The sequence below is a fragment of the Canis aureus genome, chromosome 25, assembly GCF_053574225.1.
Source record: "Canis aureus isolate CA01 chromosome 25, VMU_Caureus_v.1.0, whole genome shotgun sequence".
NCBI lineage: Eukaryota > Metazoa > Chordata > Mammalia > Carnivora > Canidae > Canis > Canis aureus.
In genome coordinates this window covers 42,776,733-42,800,736 of record NC_135635.1, presented here as the reverse complement: position 1 = coordinate 42,800,736, position 24,004 = coordinate 42,776,733, and the positions used below count along the sequence as shown (strand labels likewise).

Here is a 24,004-nt window from a genome sequence, read left to right as displayed (position 1 = left end):
TTTGGAGAGTTACTGGATTAAAATGTTTCTAGGGTGTCTTCCTGCATTAGATAATTAACAATAGAAGATGCTGGTGGTAGACCATTAGTCGAATAATAAGTGCGTTCTATTTAAAAAAATGTTTTTAATTGTGGTATAAAACCTCACAGATTTTATCATCTTAGCCATTTTTAAATGCAGAGTTCAGTTGTGTTAAGTATACTCACATTATTGTGCACCAGATCTTTAGAACTTTTTCATCCTGCAAGACTGAAGCCATACACCCATTAAACAATTAATGCTCCATTTCTTAGTGTGCTTAATTATGCTCCTACTGTGTGCTTAATAAATGTGGGCCTTGATGAATTACTAAGGAGGGTTGTGGAGAAGCAGTCCAGCTTAAATGGGAAGTCTCTGGGTCTGCGGTAACTGGCTAGAGTGCTGGCCTTTATCCCTGGAGTGTCTAACTCCAGTCCCTGCTGCATTGTTGAGTGAGTGGGTGAGGCCTTGGGCAAGTGCCTTCACCTCTTGTAGCTTTAGCTTCCTGCTTGCAAAATGAAGATAACAATACCAAGCTCTCAGGGCTATTAGAGGGAGTGATGAGATAATGTATGTGAAGCTCATAATGTATGTGAAGCTTGGAGCTTCGGGCCTCACACACAGCAGGTGTGCAGTAAATAGTGGTTGTTATTTATAACCTAGCTGAGGAGACTAGACTAATATGCTCAGAGCAAAAGAGGACAAGACTTCTTTTCTTCTATCATTAAAGCCCAGGCCTGGCATGATTGTCATCCTCACTAAGAGTGGATGAATCAAATCCAGGTACCTTAGCCTGGCACTCAGCATCCTTCCTATCTGTCTCCAGCCTTCCTATCTAGCCTTATCACCTGGCCGTCTCCCCCACTCCCCGGCCCCTGCCTGGGACCCTCAGTTCCAGCCAAACTCATCTAAGCATGCTTTGCTTAATCCTTCTTCGTCCCTGAGTTCACACTGTTCCACTTTCCTGGAGTGCTCCCCGCCCCCGCCTCCTCCCTCTTTCAAGACTATACTCATGTTTGAGTTCCTTCTTGGAGCCTTCTCTGGCCACTCATCCCCACAGCACCTCTTTTCCCTTGGAACTTCCCTGGCATTTTCTGTCTTCATCTCTCCTGGCTTTTATACACTGCCTGGGGTGATTCTTTAGTGAATTCTATAAACACTTGGAGCGTGTGTTATAGTACAAGAGTCTGTGCTAAGTTCTGATGAAGCAAAAATAAAAAGCACAAACGTCCTTGTCTTCATGGGGTGTAGAATGCAGTAAAGGGTTAAGAAAGGGGTTCAAAAAGTGGCAATTAAGGGTATAAGGTGAGTGGCCTACAGTGTTCTATGGGTTCATATGGGGGACTCATCACCCCAATTCTGGACAAGCACCTCATGCACCAAGGTGAACTTGGAAGAGTGGCTTGCAGTTCAGCAGAAGGGAGGAAGGATCAGCCTGCAGAGAGGCACTTGAGAGTGTGGGCTGATGAGTAGGTTGTGTGAAGGGAAGCAGAGGAAGAAAAGGTTGGACAGGTAGGACAGGTAGACAGTGGGCCTATTGTGGTCACTACAAATACACAGCCAAGGATTGAATGTATTCCTTCCTTCCATCCATCCATGAGAAGCTGAGTGCCCACCATGTGCAGGCACTGAGCTGCTGCTGGGGAGACAGCAATCAACATTGGGAAGGCCCGGAAACTTTGTAGGGTTTTGCATAGGGGCTGCGGAAGTGGGGCTGGGGCTAAAGGGGGGGGCGAGTGTGGGGTCTGGGAAGGGGGAAAATCATGGTCGGGGGAGCACTGGGCAGCTGTGAGGAATGGTGAGGAGGAGCTGAACCAGGGACATTTTGGAAGCAGAGTTGAGGGCTTTTGTGAATTGGTCAGATGGGAGTGGTGAGGAAAGGAGAAAGAGGGATTGAAGCCACTTCTGAGCTGGGTGACTGTCAATAGGCAGTGCTGTTTACTGTTCTCAGTGCTCACCCTGCTTTCTCCAAGTAGATGGAAGCTCCTTCAGGATGTGGATTCCAACTCCCTCTGTGTTATTCCTGGCCTGAGATTCACTGCTGAGTGGCACAGAGTGGGCACAGTGTGGACCTCTGACATCCTCAAGAAATGAATCTTGCACCTTCTACAAAGCTAGATTTGCATCCACATGCAACATTTATTTGCGCTTGGGCCTGGCTTTCTCCAGAGTCATGTTACCATAGCCAAATGTCTCCTGTATATACCTTCATAGCCTGAGTGACCCTTCCAACTTCTGCTCTAGTTTTCTGTCACTTGATGGTCATTTCCCGCCATGTTTTTATTGCTCCACAAGATAACTTGGGATGTGGTAGAGGTGGAAAGAACAACGTGGCCTGTTCCTTTACATAAGCCCCTCACCTAGAGTATATGAGTCAAAGTCAGGTCTCAGTAAAGTAATATAGTTTTACAGATCTTGAAACTTCAGATCACTTGTCAGTGGTCAGAATTGCAGATGTTAAATCCTTGATGCCAAGGGTCTACCCAGGGATGGCAAATTGATTTAACAGGTTACTGTTACAACTCCCCATAACAGACATCACTAATCAATCACAGCTCTCTTAACCACTGAGCTAGGGCTTGAGTTCTGCTTATGATGCTTAGGTACCCACTATTAGCCAAGTGGAATTGTCACAGCAGCTGAAACCAATTTGCTATTTTTGGCCTTCTCCTTCTGTTGATTGAATAGGTTCTAATGGGAGGCTGCATCCCCAAAGAGTAGCCATTGCTGGACAAAATTTACCCTGGACTGGCTTCCCAGCAGAGTGATTGCTTAATTTTTTATTTTCCTGCAGGAATATCCTAGGATCTTCTCTTATCTGTCAGCAGCCAAGGTGTTTGCAGAAAATTAAAGGAAATAGGTCAGTCGGGGTCCATCATGTCATGGGGTCTCTGAGAGTGTGTGTGTTATATATAAACTGTCTAAAGTCTCTCTTGTCCTTTAACTGTGGATCAGGGAGGGAGGATAGAACGGGACGCTGGTATTTTCTGGATGTCTCTCTGTGTTAGCTCTTGACTTTGAATTGATAAGTTCCTTAAATTGGGCTTTAGGAGTTAAGGAGACAGCTATTTCCTCCCTGCTATTTCTGACTGACACTTGGGGTAGTACTCTCAATTTCTTCCTTGGCCTCCCTGATTGCAGGGAGGAGACCTAGGGAAGCAGGAGAGGCCTGTAACTTCCTACTTCCTGTCTCCTCCCATCAGGTTTGGGAGCCAAAGTGGAGGACCTCCCACTAGCTGGCCAGAAAAGAATCTGGGGGAATCTGGCCAATCCTACCTGTCTCTGTTCCTCTCTGCTGGCTGCCGCTGCAGCAATGCCCCTGGCCCTCTGGGTGGGCCCCCTCTGCCAGTATCTCCACCCGAATCTTAATCTCTGCTCCTGCAGGCTCCTGGAGTCTTGCTGATAGCCTCTTCTGTGCCCAGCACTTGGGCATCAAGGCACCCACCGAGCTGGAGCTAGGCAGGAGCTACTTAGGTAGGTAGGCAGCCCTTGTGGATGGTGTGGATTCAGGTTCTCTGGGGCTTGCTGCTTACAGGCCTGGGCCTTTTTATGTTTTAATTTATGTGCGTTTTATCCTATGGCTTCCTTCTGCTGGGGTGATTTGTAAATCTCTCACCTTCAAGAATTCAGCGGTGTGGGGGGAGGAGGGGAGTGGTGGTTGGAAGATGGTGCTGGCTGATGGCTTACCTTGCCAATAGATTCCTTTCTCCCTGAGTTCCCGCAGAGATTATATGATGCCCCAGGAGTGGCCATGGACCTCTTCTTGTCCTGCCATACTTTGCATGTCATACTTAGGATGCCAGTGCTCACATTTGTCATCATTCCCAGGACCCACAGTTTCAGACTCTTTCTGTCCACAACAGTTTAATGGGTGTCCTATCAAATCTTAATTTAAATCTCATTGAATTTTCCCAAGAGTCCTGTGAGGTAGCCCTCATGTGCTCCCCCTGTTACAGGGGCTGCAGCTGAGGCTGAGAGCAGGTCAGACTTGCCCGAGACCCTATCTTTAGTGGGAGGTAGGGCAGAAATTCCATCCGTACCCCCTTCTTGCGGCTCCTGAGAATCGCCTCCAGGTCTGTCCTTTGGCCTGCTACAGCAGGAATGTGGGAGCTCCCATTTTAAGTCTTTCCCCCCTCCTCCCTGGGGCCCGGGTGGGGTGTCTGCTTTCATTGTCACCGCTCTGGGATTTGGAGCACTGCCTGTGGATGGACGATGCAGTGCAGCCAGGCGCAGCCGACTGAGCTGAAGGAAACCAGCCTGGTGGAGAACAGGCAGCAGGCAGGGATAGACTTGAGGACTAGTGTCATTCTTTGCTGCTCAGCACCTCCTGCCTCTACCCAGTATAGCTTGCCTTGTGGAGACTCTATGGGGCCTGCTCCTGGTGGGTCCTGCAGGGCAGAATGTGGTGGTGAGCTTCCCAGGAGGCCCGTGCAGCCCTGAGGAGACAGGCAGACCCTGACATCACCAGTCATTTCTGGGCAGAAGGCTGTTGTCCTTCTGTACACCTGGGAGGGAGACCTGAGGGAGGGACCCTTGGGACAGGGAGCTTGTCCTCTACTGTGGTTTTGGCCTCACAGGGCTTTGGTTTTGCCATTTCTTGTCATGCTGTTGAGCCTCTGGAATGATGGCCAGTTCCTGGGATGGGGGGCTCTCATCTGGCTCCTGCCTCTGCTTCTAATGGGCTTTGTGACCTTTTGCAAATGGCTTGCTTTCTTCAGGCTGGTTTCCTCACCTGCAAGATGGCCATTAGCTCTGATGAAAGTGGTTTCTGAGTGGGACGAGGAGGCTTTGGCTTCCAGTCCTGGGGCTTCCCAAATATCTCCTCCTCTTACAAGTGCCCTCTCTGTCTCTGGCCTAGAGGTGAATGGAAGAGGAAAGAGTGAAGTTAATGATTAAACCAGAGGCTCTGATTTCTGATGGAAGTCGCAGGGAGGGCGGAGGTTGTTTACAGAGATGGTCACCTGTCCAGTTGGTGGCAGGGTCTTGCTGCCTGACTTCCATCCTGTACTGAGGGCTCTGCTGCCACTTCCATTTTAACTGCCTCCTGCCCCTGCCTGATGCATTTAGGAGTTAGAAAGTTCCATTGCTGCGCTCCAGCCTAATGAGTTAATAATTTCAACTTTCAAGTATAGCCACAGCATAATGAAATGAGAATATCTCCCTAGGTGTAGTCCAACGTCCAAACCCTTTCCCTCCTCTTGAACCACAAACTCAGCCTGAGCTGGGTTGAGGCACTTGTGAACAGGACAGAACCAGAAGGAACACCTCTACTGGTTTGGAATATCACGGCATGTGTGCTTTAGTTCATACTCAGGAGTGAAACGTGGATTATTTTTTGACTGTCCCTTGTTTAATACTGTGTGCTTTTGAGTTTACCACATCCCTCCTCCCCTCTGTCCCCCTTCCCACTCCTTATACGTGGCTGGAAATTAATTGTACTGTGAATACTCATGTACTTCTTGAGAGCCTTGTGACCATTTTTATGTTCAGTGGTCAGTGTTTGCTCAAATATCTGACTTTGTGATGGGGATAGGAAACGGTGTGGATGGACAACTGTCTAGGGGGTCTGAAGAGTCAGAGAGCTCAGCAGACCTCCTGGAGCCTCTCTGCTTATTGGGGACGCCTGCTGTCCCTGCAGGAAGGCTGAGGGTCTTGCAACCCTGGCACAGGATCTTGATGAGTTCTTGGCTTTTGGCCTTAGCAGCATAGGCCACTGCCAACCCTTACAGCACCTTTGTGTAAATTTGAAAAACTGCCCTTTCTTAGGTTAAAAGGAAAAATTAAAGCAAGTGAATTATTGTACAACCTGAACAATGTCTAGCTTTGCCTGGGAAGTCTCCTGGAGCCCTGGTGGGCAGTCACCCTGGCTGCATGTATACCTGTGGCCACAACCTCCCACCATCACGGGAGCCGGGGCTGGGGGGCAACATGTTGCTGGTGGCACATGCATACTGTGCTCCTTCTGCTCCCAGGGAGGATAGTGTTTCAGGCTCTGAGCCCAGGAGAGGGGCTGCAGTTGGGGACAGGCCTCTGAGAACAGTGGTGAAGGGGAAGGAAGTGATCTCAGGGGGATACTCAGAGCGAGGCTGGAACAAGGTGTGGCCATGCACGTGTGTCTGTGTATGTGGGAAGTTTAGTATGCGTATGTGTGCTGTAGCGTGTGTGGCTGGCTGTGCCTGCATGGGTTTGTATGGAAATAAGTTTTCTTGTGTTGCTCTGGAGTTGAGGTGAGAGCCCCACCTGAGCCCTTTCAGTATGTCACTATATACCTGGGAAGTGAATGCCTCCTCCTTAGAGGGCAGTATAAGACTTGAACACCATACTTGAGAGCCCTGCTTGAGCCCTGTCACCTGGCCACCTGCCACTGTGTGCAAACTGAGGCTTAGGGGCCTGCTGCTCTCCCACAAGCCCTGAGTCGGGGAGGTGCCAGGGACAGAGGGAGCAGATTCTGCCTGAGCAAGTCCCCAGCCCCCACTTGGGCCAAGCCCTCTAGAAGGGCTCAGAGGGGCAGGGTGACTGACTGGGTTTGAATGGGGGTGTGTGAACACGTAGCATGGCATGTTGTGTTTTAGAGAAAGTGAGGTAGAGGTCTGGGCTTGTAATTTTCCACTTGTCTTAATCCTGAGAGGTTCTAAACAGCTTTGTTTAAAAACTGGACGTGCAGATTGCAGACCCCTGAGGGAGGAAGTGCCATTGGGCCCCCCAGGAAGGCAATTAAGTTTGAAGTCAGAGCTTGGATCTGAATGCAGCTTGTGGGACCTGGAGGGTGGGGAGGGAGAGGCCCTAGAGCAGCCCTGAAGGCATGAGTCACTCTGAATTAGTGGCCATTGCAAATTGGCTCCCACTTGCTTGCTGCTGGAGGTGGGTGCGTGGGGAGGAAGCTGTAGTCCAGGGGCATCTCACACCACCCAGGCTGTGGGCACAGAGAGGGAAGTGGGTTAGAACTGCCTGTCTGGCCTCTTCTGTCTTGCTGTTAGTCGGAGAATCTGGAGATGGTGGCGGCCAGGCAGCCCGCAGGTGTCTGTGAGGTTCCCCTTGAGGCACTGTCAGTGCCTGGAGTGCAGGGAGAATAACATAGTAAGCCATCCAATCCAGGGCAAAGCTGGCAGGAACTTTCTCTGAGGATCTGTAGAGGAACCCAGAAGAGATAGGGCTGGCGAAGGGGGAGGGAGAGGTGGGGTTTTGAGAGGCAAAGGAAGGGGTTCTTTGTGTGTTTGCACTGGTGGAAGTGGGGAGGGGTGCAAGGTGGGTGTGACCTGGAGATACAGGGAAGGGGGAGGAGCATTCACTGGCTAGAGAGGGAGGCTTCGAACTGGGGCTTCCTTGGATCTTGGATGCTACCCAGAGGAGGGTCAGATTCTAGGAGCCCTGGGGGGGCAGGGGTGGGTGTGAGCAGTGTTCGTCCCTGAGCAGGGGAATGACAGGCGAAAGGGATGTTTTAGGAAAAATCAGCTTGTAGCAGAATTCAGGGTGAGTTAATTTTTTAAACGTACCTTTCTTTGCTTTTGTTGCAAAAATAACACCAATTCATTATAGTATTCGAACTTGACATTAATTGTATAAAAGGAAAATCTCCTATAATCCTGCCCTTCAGAGATGGTCACTGTTAATACTTCGGTTTTTATTCTTTCCAGGTATTTTATGAGAGATTGGCATCCAGCTGTTCACCTATTAACTTAACAATTTCCATAAATAGAATTGTATTCTGACTGGCAACTTCTTTTGCCATGTTTCCACACCAGTGCATAGAGAATGACCTCATTCTTGGGAATAGCTGCACAGACTTGCTGGACGAGTGTCATATTGATTGTTTATCGCTGCATAACAAACCACCCCAAAATGTAGTAGATGAACACAAAAAGCATTTTGTTTGCTCACGATTCTGTGGGCCATTCAGGCCAGGCTCAGCTGGTCCCATTACCTGAGCTTATTCATGCGGAAGCAGCGGCCACCTGGTGGCTCTGCAGGGCCTGGACTGGCTGAGAGCCTCTCCCACCTGTCTGCTGATTGGCGCTGCCTCTCACCTGGGTCTCTCTTTCCCCACGTGATTTCTCCTTCTCAAGGAAGCTAGCCTCTACAGTGAAAATGGGATCACCAGGACCTCTTGGGATCTATGCTCTGGTATCTCACAGTGTCACATCCATCAGCTGCTTGGTTGAAGCGAATCATAGGGCTGGGGGAAAGACTCCACCTCGTGAAGGCACGTGTGCTCAGAGGTGGGAGGACATGGATGTGCACTTCCTTTATGTGGCCAGGAGGAGGAGAACTAGAATATTTAGGAATGGACCCCACTGATCTTTGGACGATGGCATTGGTCCCCTCCCTTCCCAGCCCTCTCCCTACCATATGGGTCAACCTGGGGAACTGGCAAGGACAGGGCGCTTAATCTTCCTGTTGGGCGAGAGCTGTTGTTTGAGGTGGCTTCCGTGTGTTTGCATGTGTCTGGCGCTTGTGCTGGCTGGGCTTTGAGGGCAATCTGGAATTTGGCCTTTGGAGCAGACAGCTTTTGCTAGGGCTACCGGAGCTGCAGAAGTAGGGCCGGAAGCTCTGGAAGCTGCCGAGAGCTTGGCTGCTTAGTACCCCCTTGCTAATTTTCATGGCATCTCTGAAGAATGTGAGTCCCTGAGTGACAAGTCTTTAAGAAAGCCAGCTGGCCACCCCAGATCCAAGCCTCTGTTGGGAATTCATATATTCATTTACCCAGCAAATACTGTACCTACCCTGCCCTAGACTTTCTCCCTCTCGTCTTATAACTGCAGCAGTGAAGTAAGAAGATGTGGGCCTGTATCATTCCCAGGCCTTCAGGCAGCACAATGAACTTGACATTTTGACTTCCTACAATGTATTTGTTTTTAAAGTGTTCTTATTACCTACCTCAGTAGCTCTTCTCCTCTGTAGCTCTTCTCTCCTGTGAAATGTCATAAGTGGCAGGGAGGCAGAAGGAAACTGGGGAAGAGGCAGCCCCGGGTCATTAATGAATCCCCAGTGCTAGTTTAGGGGATGCTGCACTGGGGCTGCTGGTGAAGTCCTCATCGGCGCTGATCATTCATCAAACTTACCTCTCCCTGGAGATCTTAGGCTAGACTTGATGAAATATAGTTTCTTAGCACAACAACGTTCTTTGGCCTGTCATCTGCTTTGTGGTTTATGCATTCATCAAGTGAGAACAAAGGCTGAGTGGGGTTTCATATTTGAAAGCCCCTCAGTGTTTTATTGTCTCCCTGCTCCCTCTCAGCATCTCTTGGAAAAGAAATGTTTTGTGGCCCAAAGTTTCTCTGTGAAAGTGCAGTCCACTGCACAGCTCAGCCTCCTGGTCTTTCTCCCTCTTCCTGCTTGACCGTGCTGTGGGGACACTGACCCAGCTCAGCCGGAGGATTTGCTGAGGATTATGGGGAAGGGCAAGCAGCTGGCACCACGCTGAGAGCCACCCTGATGCTTCTGGGTGACCTAGGGTGACAGCATTGTGCTACTGTTGCGGGGTTAATGATATCTGACCAGCTCATGGAGATGACTGTGCACCAGTGTTTAGGGTTGAGGAAAACGTGCAAAGCTGAGTCTGCAAACCTTGAGAAATCTGGCATCACAGCAAGACCAGCAACCTCAGCAACTCCTTCTGGCCAATGAATTGGAAAAATTGGATGGAGGACCTCAGCCTGCTTCAGCTGAGAGTTTGCTACTTTGAGGCATATAGTGGATACATTCCCCAAGCAGAGATCCAAGAAGCCTTTCTCTGATTTCCTCACTTCTCTGTCCATGCCTCTACTCCCATTTCTGGTTCTCTATAGATATGAGAGTGGATTCATACTTCAGCATGCTCAAGAGTCATTCTATTAATTCATCAAGCAATTACTGAGTGCTTTGATTTTTTAAAAGAATCTTACTTATTTATTCATGAGAGACATAGAGAGGCAGAGGGAGAAGCAGGCTCTCTGTGGGGAGCCAGACCCTGGGATCATGACCTGAGCCAAAGGCAGATACTCAACCACTGAGCCACCCAGGTGTTTGGAGCACTTTGATTCTTTTTCTTAATTTAAAAAATTTTACCAAGAAGATATTATTTATTTGAGATAGAGAGCACAAGTGGTGGGCAGAGGGAGAGGGAGAAGCAGGCTCCCCACTGAGCAGGGAGCCTGATGCAGGACTTGATCCCAGGACTCTGGGATCATGACCTGAGCCAAAGGCAGATGCTCAACTGACTGAACCACCTTGGCACCTAATTTTTAGAAAATTAAAAAAAAAATTACTTAATTAGTGGAACCTAATGTGGGGCTTCAACTCATGACCTCAAGGTCAGATCTGAGCAGAGATCAAAAGTCCAGTGCTTAACTGACTGAGCCACTCAGGTGCCCCTGAGAACTTTGATTCTTTAAAGGTCTGAGACATCCTTTGATCTAAGTGCTCTGTGTGATAAAGGAGCTTCCATTCAAGATGGCAGTGTGGGAAGATCCTGAACTCACCTCCTCCCATAAACACAGACTTACAGCTACTTAGGGAAAAATTTCCCCTGAAAAAGACCTAAAAACTACTGGAATAGTAGTAGGTTGCCTGGGTGGATCAGTCGGTTAAACATCTGCCTTATGCTTAGGTCATGATCTCAGGGTCCTGGGATTGAGCTCCACATTGGGCTCTCTGCTCAATGGGGAGTCTGCTTCTCCCTCTACCCCTCCCCCTTGCTTGTTCTTTGTCTCTCATACTTGCTCTCTCTCTCTCTAATAAACAAATAAAATCTTAAAAAAAAAAAAAACTACTTCGCAATGGATAAACAGACCACACTGAGATGCCTAAGTTAGGTAGAGACACAGTCTTGCCAAAAACTCCACCCCTCGCATGATGACCCACATTCTGGAGGGATCTCACAAATTTGGAACTCGTCACTGTATAGAGAAGAGTTTGTGCCCTGCTCAGATACCCCAGCCTTGGGACCTACACCAGAGAGACGAGCCCCCAAAGTATCTGGTTTTGAAAAACAACAGGGCATAGGTCTGAGATACCATCGGGCTGTAGGGAACCTAGACTCCACTCTTAAAGGGCTTGTGCGCAGACGCAGTCGTCCTGGGATAGTGCAGAAGCAGCAATTTGGAAAGCGCCTAGGCCATAAGTGAAAGAGACTCATTTGCTATTCTTTTAAGAATAGCACTTTAGTGCCTTCCAGAAGGCCGAGAGCCTGTTGGGACTCTCTCCAGGGAAGGAGATGCTGGCAGGTGCCATTTTCGGTGTTCTCCTTCTGCCCTGTAAGAGCCAGTATTGGTGGATGCCATTTTGTCACTTTCCCTCTACCCTGCTAGCACCGGCGGACAGCCCTTGTGCTGCTTCCCAAGACCCCGCCTAAGCCAGTAGGACAAAAGCCCTGCCCCCACCTGCTGCCTGACTGCAGCCCTGCCAAAGCTGGCCTATGTATGTAGCCTCCACAGGGGATGCCCGAGCACCCAGCTCCAGTGGCTGGGGACTGTGTTTCTGGGTCATACAGGTCTGAAACAATTGGAGAGAAAGTTCTTGGCAGACTGCTATCCCCAGGGCACTGCACAGACAGCAGATACACACCCCTAGTTATCTGATGGAAAAGACCTATTTATATGTCCTAGAGCTTTAGCTTCGGGCACAGGCTTCAGGTTTGCCGCACATCTAGGAGCTATGGAGGTACTATCAGGAAGCAGGGGTTACCATCATTGAGCTGACCCTCAGCCTTGCTACACCCACCCAGAAAGCTTGCTGGTACCTCCCAGAAAGGGGGCTCACATTTTGCAACTATCACTGAAGGGACATCTCCAGACTGCTTGTTTTGCAGGCTGGCAGGGTCTCTGATTATGGTCCCATAGAACTGTATATATTTACATGCTTTAAAACTTGCTGCTTAAGGGTCTAGTTTCCAAACAACCTGAAACCAGGTACTGACTGAAATCCCTCCTTCTGGAACACTCACAAGTCTTGGCATCCCTCCACAACTGGGAGCTGCCAAGGAGAAATCAGGCTACTTAGATAATCACAAAGGTTTGAGAGACAAACAAGAGTTAGGGCATGGTTGAACAATAAAGTTCATCTCCTACATAAGGCCACTCCTGCAAAACTGGGAGACAGAGCTGTTTCACCTAATGCATAGAAACAAACACAGACATTCAGGCAAAATGAGACAAACACATATGTTCTAAAGGAAGAACAAGATGAAGCCCCAGAAAAAAATTTCAACGAAACAGAGATGAGTAATTGGTCATAAAGTAATGCTTATAAAGATGCTCATCAGACTTGAAGAAGAATAGATAAACACAGTGAGAACTTCACCAAAGAAACAGGAAATATAAGTACCAAACAAATAGTAGAACTGAAGAAAAGAATAACTGAACTGAAGAATCCACTGGATGGGTTCAACAGCAGATTAAATGAAGCAGAAGATAGAATCAGTGAGCTGGAAGATAGGGCAGTGGAACTCATCCAAAAGAAGATCAAAAAGAAAAAACTAAAAAAAAAAAAGAAATGAAGGTAGTCTAGGGGACTTATGGGGTAACATCAAATGGACTAACATTTGAGGCACCTGGGTGGCTCAGTGGTTGAATGTCTACCTTTGGCTCAGTTGTGATCCTGGGGCCCTGGGATTGAGACCTGCATTGGGCTTCCCACAGGGAGCCTGCTTCTCCCTCTGCCTATGTCTCTGCCTCTCTCTGTATCTCTCATGAATAAATAAAATCTTAAAAAAAAAATGGACTAACATTCACATTATAGGAATCCCAAAAAGAGAAGAGAGAGAGAAAGAGGAAGAAAACTTATCTGAAGAAATAATAGCTGAAAACTTCCATAACCTGGGGAAGGAAACACACCTCCAGATCCAGGAATCCCAGAGAGTTACAAACAAATGAGCCCAAAGAGACCACACCAAGATACACTATAATTAAAATGTCAAAATTTAAGGATACAGAGAGAGAATCTTAAAAATAACTTGTTTCATACATGGTGGCCCCCAAGACTGTCAGCAGATTTCTCAGTGGAAACATTATAGGCCAGCAGGGAATGGCATGATATATTCAAAGTACAGAAAGGAAAACCCTTCCAACCAAGAATACTCTACCTGGCAAGGTAATCATTCACAGTTGAAAGAGAAAGCTTTTTGGAAGCTAAAGGAGTTCATCAACACTACACTGGCCCTACAAGAAATGTTCAAGGGACTTCTTTAAGCTGAAAAAAAGGGGGACTAATTAGTAACAAGAAAACACATGAAAGTAAAAGTCTTACCAGGAAATGTAAGTATTTTGTAAAGGTAGTGGACTAATTACTTATAAAGCTAGAATGAAGGTTAAAAGTATTAAAAATAACCATAACTACAATAGTTAAAGGATACACAAAGAAGATACAAAATGTGATATTAAAAATATAAAGTGTTGGAGGGGAGTAAAATCTATATTCTAGAATGCATTCAAACATCCTGCTGTCACCTTAAAATAGATTGCTATATATATGGGCTGTTATATACTTATGTATGTATATATATGTGTTATATGTCTTATATATATAAGTACGTAACAGCAATATATATACGTATATACATATACATACATGGTGATGACCAAGCAAAAACTCGTAGTAGATACACAAAGGGTAATGAGAAAGGACCCTAAGCACAACCCTATAGAAAGTCAACAAACCACAAGGGAAAAAAAAAAAAAAAAAACAAGAGAAGACATAGGAACAGAGAGGAATTACAACACAGACAAAAGACCCCAGAAAACAAAAAAAAAACAACCCACAAGAAAAATGTCAGTAAGTATGTACCTTAAATTCTCCATAGAATATAAATAATTACATTCTCCAATCAAAAGACATAGAGTGGCTGAATGGATTTAAAAAACCCCGAAGAATACTATGAGCTACCCACAAGAGACTCACTTCAGGACACATAGAGACTGAAAGTGAAGGGATGGATAAAGATATTTCATGTAAATTGAAACCAAAAGAAAGCAGGGGTAGCTATACTGATATCAGACCATATAGACTTTAAAACAAAGACTATAGTAAAAGACAAAGATGGACACTACATAATGATAAGAGGACCAATCAGCAAGAAGATACAACGTTTGTAAATATTTTTATACCCAGTGTAGCAGCATATACATATACAAAGCAAATATTAACAGACCTAAAGGGAAAAATAGACAGACTACAATAATAGTAGGGGACTTTTATACCCCACTGACATCAATGAATAGATCATCCAGACAGAAATCAACAAGGAAACATTGCATTGGCCTTACATGATATATTAGACCACATGGACTTAATAGATATGTACAGAATGTTCTATCCAAAAGCAGAATACACAATCTTCTGAAGCGCACACAGAACATTCTCCAGGATAGATCACGTTAGGCCACAAAACAAATCTCAATAAATTTAAGAAGATTTATTTATTTTTTAAAGATTTTATTTATTTATTCATAGAGACACACACAGAGAAAGAGGCAGAGACACAGGCAGAGGGAGAAGCAGGCACCATGCAGAGCCTGACGTGGGACTTGATCCAGGGTCTCCAGGATCATGCCCTGGGCTGCAGGCGGCGCTAAACTGCTGCGCCAGCAGGGCTGCCCAATTTAAGAAGATTTAAATCATATCAAGCATTTTCCAGCCACAATGGTATAAAACTAGGAATCAATAATAAGAATGTTAGAAAAATCACAAATATATGGAGATTAACAACATGCTATTGAGCAACCAATGGGTCAATTAAAACAAGAAATAAAGATACCTTGAGACAAATGAAAATGGAACTATAACATATCAGAATCTATGGCATGAAGCAAAAGTAGTTCTAAGAGGCATGGTCATGGTGATAACTGCCTACCTCAAGAAATAAGAAAAATCTAACTTTATACCTAAAGCAACTAGAAAAAGAAGAACAAATGAAGCCCAGAATGAATAGAAGGAAGGGAATAATAAAGATCAGACTGGAAACAAATGAAATAGAGACTAAACAGATAATAGAAAGGATCAGGAAAACTAAGAGCTGGTTCTTTGAAAGATTAGAAGAGTTGACAAACCTTTAATTAGAATCACTAAGAGAAGAAAGACAGGGCTCAAATAAATAAAATCAGAAATGAAAGAAGTTACAACTGATACCAAAGAAGCACAAAGGATCATGAGAGGCTACTACAAACATGTATGTCCAATGACTAGACAACCTAGAAGAAATGGGTAAGTTCCTAGAAACATAAAATCTTCCAGGACTGAATCATGAAAATGTAAAACTTTTGAATAGATTAATAAGGAGATTTAATTAGTAACCAAATACTTTCCAACAAACAAAAAGTCCAGAACCAGAAGCCTTCCCTAGTGAATTCTATCAAACATTCAAAGAAGATTTAATACCTAGCCTTTTCTCAACTTCTTACACAAAGTTGAAGAGAGGGAATGCTTCCAAGATACTAATATGAAAACCAGACAAGGACACCACAAAAAAATTATAGGCCAATATCCCTGATGAACATAGATGAAAAACTCCAGCAAAATATTAGCAAACTGAACTTAACAGTATATTAAAAGCATCATACGCCATGATCAAATGTGGTTTATTCAAGGGTTGCAGGAGTGTTTTAACATTTTCAAATCAGTTAGTGTGATACACCATATTAAAATGAAAGAAAATTGTGTGATTGTTTCAATAGAAGCAGAAAAAGCACTTGAGAAATTCAACATTCATTTGTGGTAAGGACTCTCAACAAAGTGGGTATAGATGTAATATACCTCAACATGATAAAGGCAATAAATGACAACTCCACAGCTGACATTATACTCAATGACAAAAAACTGAAAACTTTTCCTTAAGATCAGGAACGAGAAAAGAATGCCTACTTTTGCCACTTTTATTCAACATAGTATTGGAAGGTCTAGCCAGAGCAACGAGGCAGGAAAAAGTAATAAAAGTCATTGAAATTAGAAAAGAAGAAGTAAAACTGTCATGGCATGTGGACAACATGATTTATATATAGAAAATCTTAGAGCCTCAACCAAAAAAATTTTCTATGGATTTGATAAATTTGAAGGGTAGAAAACCAATATACAAAAATCTGTTGATTTTTTTTATAGACTAAGAATGAACTATCAGAAAGAGAAATTTCAAATTGCATCAAAAAGAACAAAGTACCTAGAATTAAATTTAACCAAGGAGGTGAAAGACTTATACACTGAAAAGTATGACATTGATGAAAGAAATTGAAAACATGAATGAATGGAAAGATATTTTGTGCTCATGGACTGGAAGAATTCATATTGTTAAAATGTCTGTATTTTCCAAAGCAATCTACAGATTCAATGTAATCTCTATCAAAATTCCAGTGGTATTTTTTTTCACAGAAATAGAGCAATCCTAAGATTTGTGTGGAACTACAAAAGATCCTGAATAGCCAAAGCAATCCTGAGAAAGAGGAACAAAGCTGGAAGCATCATGCACCCTGATTTCAAACTATACTGCCAAGCTATGCTAATCAGTACAGTATGGTATTGGCATAAAACGGATACATAGATCAGCGGGATAGAGCAGAGAGCCCAAAAATTAACCCTGCATATATGGTCAATTAATTTACAACAAAGGAGACAAGAACATACCATAAGGAAAGGATAGTCTTTTCAGTAAGTGTTGGGGAAACTAGACAATTACATGCAAAGGAATGAAATTGGAATACTGTCTTATACCATTCACAGAAATCAGCTTAAAATGGATTAAGGACTTGCATATAAGACCAGAAACCATAAAACTGCCAGAAGAAAACCTAGGTAGTAAGCTCCTTGACGTTGGTCTTGGTGAGATCTTTTTGTATCTGAATCTAGAAGCAATGGCAACAAAAGCAAAAATAAACAAATGGGACTATATCAAACTAAAAAGCTTCTGTACGGTGAAGAAAACCATGAACAAAATTAAAGGGCAACCTGAGAGAAGATATTTGCATATCATGTATTTGAAAAGGGATTAATACCCAAAATGCAGAAAGAACTACAACTCAGTGGCAAAAATACAATCTGATCAGAAAGTGGGTAGAGGAGCTAATAGACATTTCTCCAAAGAAGACAAGCAGATGGCCAAGAGACACTGAAAAGATGCTCAACTTCTCTCATCTCTCATCATTGGGGAAGTGCAAGTCAAAATCACAATGAGATATCCCCTCACACCTGTTAGAATTATCAAAAAGACAAAAAATAACAAGCGTTGGCAAGGATGTGGAGAAAAGAGAATCCTTGTGCACTCTTGGTCTAGCCACTCTGGAAAAGAGTGTAGAGGTTCCTCAAAAAATTAAAAATCAAACTGCCATGTGATCCAGCAATTTCCAAAAGAAACGACACTCATTTGAAAAGTTATATGTTCCCCAATGTTCATTGCAGCATTATTTATAATAGCTAAGATATGGAAACAACTTAAGTATCCATCAATGGACGAGTGGATAAAGATGTGGTATATACATACAATGGAATATATACTACTCAATAAAAGGAAGAAATTTTGCCATTTGTGATAGCATGGATGGACCTCAAGAGTATTCTGCTAAGTGAAATAAGCAGACAGAGAAAGAAAAATACCTTATGATTTCACTTATATCTGGAATCTGAAAAACAAAACAAATAACCAAACCCAACACAGATACAGAGAATAATTGGTTGCCAGAGTGGAGAGGGTTTGTGGGTTCGGTGAAATAGGGGAAGGAGATCAGGAAGTACAGACTTCTGCTTATAAAATAAGTCACGGGGCTGTAATGTACAGCATGAGGACCTGTAGTTAATAATATTGTACCGCAAAATTGAAAGTTGCTAAGAAAATAAAGCTTAAAAGTTCCTATCACAAGAAAAGTAATTTTTGTAAGTTCGTATGGCGACAGTAAAGTGAATTACTGTGACGATCATTTTGCAATGTGTTCAAATGTAGAATTATGTTGTACACCTGAAACTACTATAATGTATCTCAATTATACTTCAATAAAAAAAGAAAAAGCATTTGACTAGGGTATAAATTGTGTGCAATACATTATTAAAAGAGACCTCGGGTTAGGTGAGTCCCCAGCCCTCTCTGTTCTTGGCGGCCTCCCACTGTCTCCTGTTCTGTGGGTTTTCCCAGTTCCTCCCAGAGTTTGGTCCTGCAGTATCCCTGGCTCCCAGGAGTGGTCTCTGAAGGCCGAACAGGAAGTGGGGGAGGTGGCTGTAGATGCAGCCAGAGCCCTCTGTAGGGCTCAAAGGAGAGGCCTGCCTGGACCCACCTGAAGTCTCACTGCTTTAGTTACACCTCACGTGTGGAACAAAAATTATGTTCCCTCACCTTCATCATCCACCTTCTTCACTGCTTATCTGGATGCCTCTGGGTGGTTTCACAAGTTTAGGTGTCCTTGTAGGAGAAGGATGACCCTCCCCTGGGGATGCCTTGGGCCCCGAGGACCATTCTTCAAGCCAAGAGCAGCAGCTGCATCTCTGGAACATGTGAGTGACTTCCCCAGAGGGCCCACACTCTGCTGGCTGATGGGGAATCTAGCAGCGGGTGCCACCGTGCCCAGGGCTGGGGGGGCTGGTGGATGCTTCAAGCCAGCTCTTGGCCTGGATACGGCAGGCTGGAAGGTCAGGCGGAGCGGCCCCTCCCTCATGCAGCTCCCCTTCTGACATTCCAGTTAAGTCTGAGGCACATGGGAAAGCAGAGTCAGGAGGACCTGAACCAAGGACATTTTCTTCTCTGGGAAGGCTTTTGGGGCACTGATTTTTGGGATGCTAATGCTGATTGTAGGACCTGCTTACGCCACCAGGGGCAGAAGCCACAGAATTGTCCCCACTTCTGGGGGTGGCTGGCTGTCTGGTCACTGGCTCTGGTGGTGCAAGTGCTGATCAGCCCAGGCGGAAATGCTTGCTTGACCCTCTCTTAGGGGGCTGGGCTGGCCGAGCATGAGAGGCTCGTGAGGGAGCCCCACCCTGATGCTGGGGCAAAGGAGAAGGGGAGGAGATTTTTTAGACCACAGGGCCTATCTCCTTTGGCTCTAGCCCACGAATAAAGCATTAGATGCTGCCACTTCATAGACCCAGTGGGGAAGGGGCCTGGTCCCCACAGACCCTGCCGCCACCCCGCCCTTCCCACTGTCCAGCTTCCAAGCAGTGTTCGTGCTGCCACAGACTCAGGACTTCTGCAGCCTCCACCGGTGTTCTCGGATTCTGATAAGTAGGGACTTTTCTTTTCCCTTTCCCTTTCCCTTTCCCTTTCCCTTTCCCTTTCCCTTTCCCTTTCCCTTTCCCTTTCCCTTTCCCTTTCCCTTTCCCTTTTCCTTCCTTCCTTCCTTTCAGATTTTATTTATTTATTCATGAGAGACATAGAGAAGCAGAGCAGGGTCCTCATGGGGAACCTTCCAGGACCCCGGTATCACCCCCTGAGCCAAAGGCAGACACTCAACCGCTGAGCCATTGGGTGGCTAAGGGCTCCCTTCAGTCCCTGGATCTTCATTCCTTCTGAGGAGCAGAGCCCTTGTTTTCCCTCTCCCCTGATGCTTTGCCTGTTTTCTCATTGTCTGGCACCAGATAGGCACTCAAATATTGTTGGAATGAATGGATACTGCATTTGTGATATGAAAAGAAATGTATCCCTAATCTAGCCCATTTCCCCAGACACTTAGAGCACCTGGTTGATTTAAAACCATCCACCTTCATAAGTGCAGGGGTTTGAAATGTCTCTGGGGAGGAGACAGGACTCCTAGGTCAGGAGCTCCATACTCATGGGGTTGTGGCTCTGCCTGAGACTCTCACTGCCTTTCCTGAGGGGAGGTGGAGAGGATGCCACTGCTTAGAAATACCACAATTGTGGAAACTGAGGCTGCTTTTCCCAGGATCTCCAAGCAGTTGAGCAGAGGAGGCTGGAGCCAGACTTTCTAGATCTTCACCCTGGATTCTCTTTTATTCCACCCCCACATACCCACACCTGCTCCCATCTTCCTCAGTTCACCCAGGGGGCACCTCAGAGTTCTTAGTTCTCTGTGTGTGAAGTGACCTCGTGGGGCCTGGGGGCAGCCTTGTAGGAAAACACCCCAAATGGCCAGATCCGTGGGGACTTGGGAGAGGCACGTGTGGGGTTATTTTGGGTTTGGTGGGCCAGGCTCAGATCTCTTTGGCATTCTCAGCCACAGGCCTCTCAGAATTGACCAGAATGGAAGGATGATAAAAATCGAGGCTCCAAGAATAGCTCAAGAATGTGTTCATTCTTAACCCCTGTAAAGAGGTGCCGCCCAACCCAGAGCCCACAGTGAAGATGGGGCTGAGGGTTGGTGCTACTAGGGGAGGAGGGGGAAAGAAGGAGAGTTAAGGTGATTTCCTCTTCCTCCCCTGGGGAGGAGGATGGGGCATGCCCAGAGCATGGCTCAGGGCCAATCTGATAGCAGGATTTAGAGGTCAGAGGAATGTCTCTCCTCCCACTAGACCATCGTTGCCTCTTAGGGGGTCTCCTGGGAGCTCCCATTGGCTGGGTCAGTGGGCTGAGCTCTCTGGATCTCTCTGCCTGCCTGTTTCTGTTTCCCTGTCCCTCTCAGACTTAGGCAGGCTTGGGGCAGCTGTGTGGCCTCAGATCTTCAGGGAGGCTTACCTCTTCCTACCTTCCCCACAGTTAGGCCCAGTCACATTTGTTCAGTGTACGACAGGGGATACATTACTGAGCATCTACCCTGTAGAAGTTCAGGGGGGCAGTGATGCCAGGAATCTGCCCTTTCCCTGAACTGAAGGAGCTAGAATGGACATGTAGAAATGGCTGTGTGTAGACATTCACATACTCACTAGTATCATCCAGAGCAGTCCATAGTTCTGGAAGGGTGGTTGGGATTGGAATAGACAGCATAGGGCAGTGGACAGAGTAGTCCAGCAAGAGGCAGGACACGTGGCTTGTCCTGGACCATCCTTATTACACCTCTAGGCCTTAGGGCTTTTTTTTTCTTTTGAATCTGTAAAATGACTCTCTGATCCCTGAGGTCCTTTTTGGCTTAATAATTATCTGATTCAAAAAATAAAAAAAAAAGAATTATCTGATTCCACAGGTTGAAGGGAGGAAGAATTTCCTCAGATGGGCGGGATGTTTTTGTTGCCTCTGCTCTTTGTTCCATATGGGGTCCAAGAGTGGGCATCACAACTGGTCAGCCTCATGTTGGCGGGGGGGGGGGGGGGGTGGCTGAAGGCTCAGATGTCACAGCTGGCCTCAAACCTCTCTTCTGTTCTCTGGACACTTTTGATTAAAGCGTCCCTGGACACTCCGGGACCTGGTGATCATCCCTTGGCCTATAAGGTGAGGTCCAAGGGTTCAGAGCCTGCCCCTGGCCAGTCTTACTGCTTCCCACTTGGTGCCACTTTGCACCTTTTGTTTCTGTAATGCCAAATTACCTGTAGTCCCTCTTCTCTCTCCCCACTATGCAAGTTCTCATTTCCCATTGTCCCTGGTGTGGTCTACTTGCTTAAAATGCCCCTCCCATCCTGCATTGCATTTTCTCTTATCTGCATTGTTTTAGCAAGTTGGAAAATTTGTTCAGCCATTACTTCTTCAAGATTTTTTCTGCTCCCCCCTCCTCTCTCTTCTCTTTCTAGAAGTCCAGTTACATGTATGTTAGCTTCTTGGATGTTGTTCTACAGGTTGCTGATGCTCTATTAATTTTTTGTCTTTTTTCTTTATGTGCTTCATTTGAGACAGTTTCTTTTGTTACATCTTCAAGTACAATGCTGTTGTCTTCTGATACAGTATGATATGTGTTCAATCTGATGTTAATTGTTTCTATCCAGTGTATTTTTCATTTCAGAAATTTCTTATACCCTGGAAGGTAGATTTGAGTTGTTTTTATATCATTCATTTCTCGTCTCATCATGTGTATGTTTCCCTCTACATTCTTGAGCAGATGGAACACACTTAAAGTCTCTGTTTTTCCGTTCTCATCTACTAGTTTTGTCATCTCTGTCATTTTTAGGTCTATTAACTGATTTTTCTCCTGGTTATGGATCATATTTTTCTGCTTCTTTGAATGCCTGCTAATTTTCAATTGGATGCCAGACATTGTGAATTTAATGTTGCTGGATTTTGTTATATTTCTTTAAATAGCATTGGATTTTATTCTGGCATGCATTTAAAATTGCTTGGGATCAGTTTAATATTCAAGGCTTGCCTTTATGCTCTGCTAGGGTGGATCCAGAGCAGCCTTTAGTCTAGGGCTAATTTAGCTTCACTGTTAAGGCACTACCCTTCTGAAGACTCGGCCCAGTGCCCTGTGAATGGTGAGGTCTCTCCGCTCTCAAAGGGGGGAGTGTGTGTGCTCTACAAATCATGTAGCCTATGACTTTCCATTGATTCTCTTCCCAGTCTTGTGGAGCTTCACTCCACATGTGTGTGGATTAGCCAGAGAATCAAAGGGACTCCTCTGCATATCTCTAGAGCACCCTCTCTGTGCAGCCCCTCCTCTCTACTGTTCCACCTTAAATTCTAGCTCCCATGAACTCTAACTTCTGTCTCCTCAGCTTGCTGAGACCACTGGGCTCCATTTGGATTCCTTTTCCTGTGCAGCTGTGTGCAGGCCGCCTCCAGGCAGTCAGCTGGGCAATCACAGGACTCACTCTTTCCTTTCCCTCTTCTCAAGGATTAGGGTCCTGTGCTGCCTGTTGTCCTGCATCTGAAGGTGTTCTTCCATTCTGTTCAAAGTGGGAGGGTAGAGCCAGTCCCTGTTACTTCACCATGGCGATAAATGGAAGGCCAGCATTATTGGAAGATTTGCCTCAGGCATCATTTCCTTACCCACCAGGGAAGGTGTCTCTAGTCAGCAATCCTACAAGAACCCCAAAGCAGCGTATTCTTTTGCTCATAATTTTGTCTGGGCTTGTTTGTTGTCTCTAAGTAAGCTGTCTCCCTGAACACAAAGATGAGATGGCATTTTTGTTGTTGTTGTTATCAAAGAAAATACAGTTTTTTCCTTGTGCCTAGTGCAGTGCCTGCCATCTAGTAAGCAGCTCCTGTTTGTTTGATTCATGAGAAATGAAAGAGGCTAGAAGCTAACCATGCCATGTAGTTGTTAAGAAGAACAATAGGTATGGAGTTCAGACTCTCTTTGCGCTTTGTAGCACTTATACCACATCTGCGGCATTGGGTTTTGTTAATTCTGGTTGAGATACTGGCAAATCTGAATTCATCCACAGAAGGGTAATTAAGATGCTGGAAACTACACCACATGAGAATCAGATGAAAGATTTGGGAATGTTCATTTAGTCTGGAAATTGTTTTTATGGAGTATTAAGGGGGGCACAGTCATCGCTTTCTAACATGTGCAAGATTAATGTGGAAGAAGAGGACTTAAACATGCTATGTCCTGTGGCCTCAGAGGGCCAAACCTAGGACCCATGGGTGAGGGGATTCCAGGAGATCAGATCTAGATCCATTTCTAGGAAGAACTTTCTAGAGCTATCTAGCTGACGAATGGGCTGTCTTGGAAGGTGGTGAGTTCTTCATCGCTTGTGAGGTTTAAGCAAAAACTGATGTTTATTAATCAGAGGGTTTGTGTTTGGGATTGTAAGGTTAGATACAATGTTGTGTGAGATCATCTCTGAGATACTTCTCTATTGTGTGAGATCATCTCTGAGATACTTCTCTACTCAATGATTCTAAATCTTCTCCCTTTGAACCCCATGACTCATCCCTCCTTGCAACTCCCAGTACCCCCCCCACCCCCACACCTGAATGAATGCTCCTTTCATACTGTTTGACAAAACCCCTCCCACTCTTTCATCCTTGCCTAAAGTGGACTCCTTCTGGTGGCCTTGCAGACCAGCTGCTCAGCGTCTATGCTCATGTCCATCATTTTGATTTCAGCCTGCCTGGTACACCATGGATCTGGGCTGGTTCCTTATGTCCGTGCCTTGTCCCATTGTCTTCTGTGTGTGGATACACAGTGCCTTTGAGACAGTGGATGATTCTGGTTAGCCCACTGTTTTCCCACCTGCCTACCCAGCGAAGTCTGGCAGCCTTGCTGCAGCCACTCTC

At 45.6% G+C, this 24,004-nt stretch overlaps 1 protein-coding gene across 10 annotated transcripts in view; it reads left to right on the top strand.

Moving 5' to 3' along the window:
* Positions 1–24,004, top strand: part of TSPAN9 (tetraspanin 9) — a 199,958-nt gene that overhangs the window by 2,378 nt on the left and 173,576 nt on the right. For 5 of the 10 annotated variants that reach the window (XM_077871457.1, XM_077871455.1, XM_077871447.1 and 2 more), the window contains exon 2: positions 2,813–2,878. The exons of the other annotated variants lie outside the window; for them this stretch is intronic. The gene's annotated coding sequence lies outside the window, so the exon portion shown is untranslated. The remainder of the gene's footprint in view (positions 1–2,812; positions 2,879–24,004) is intronic. 10 annotated transcript variants of the gene reach the window in all.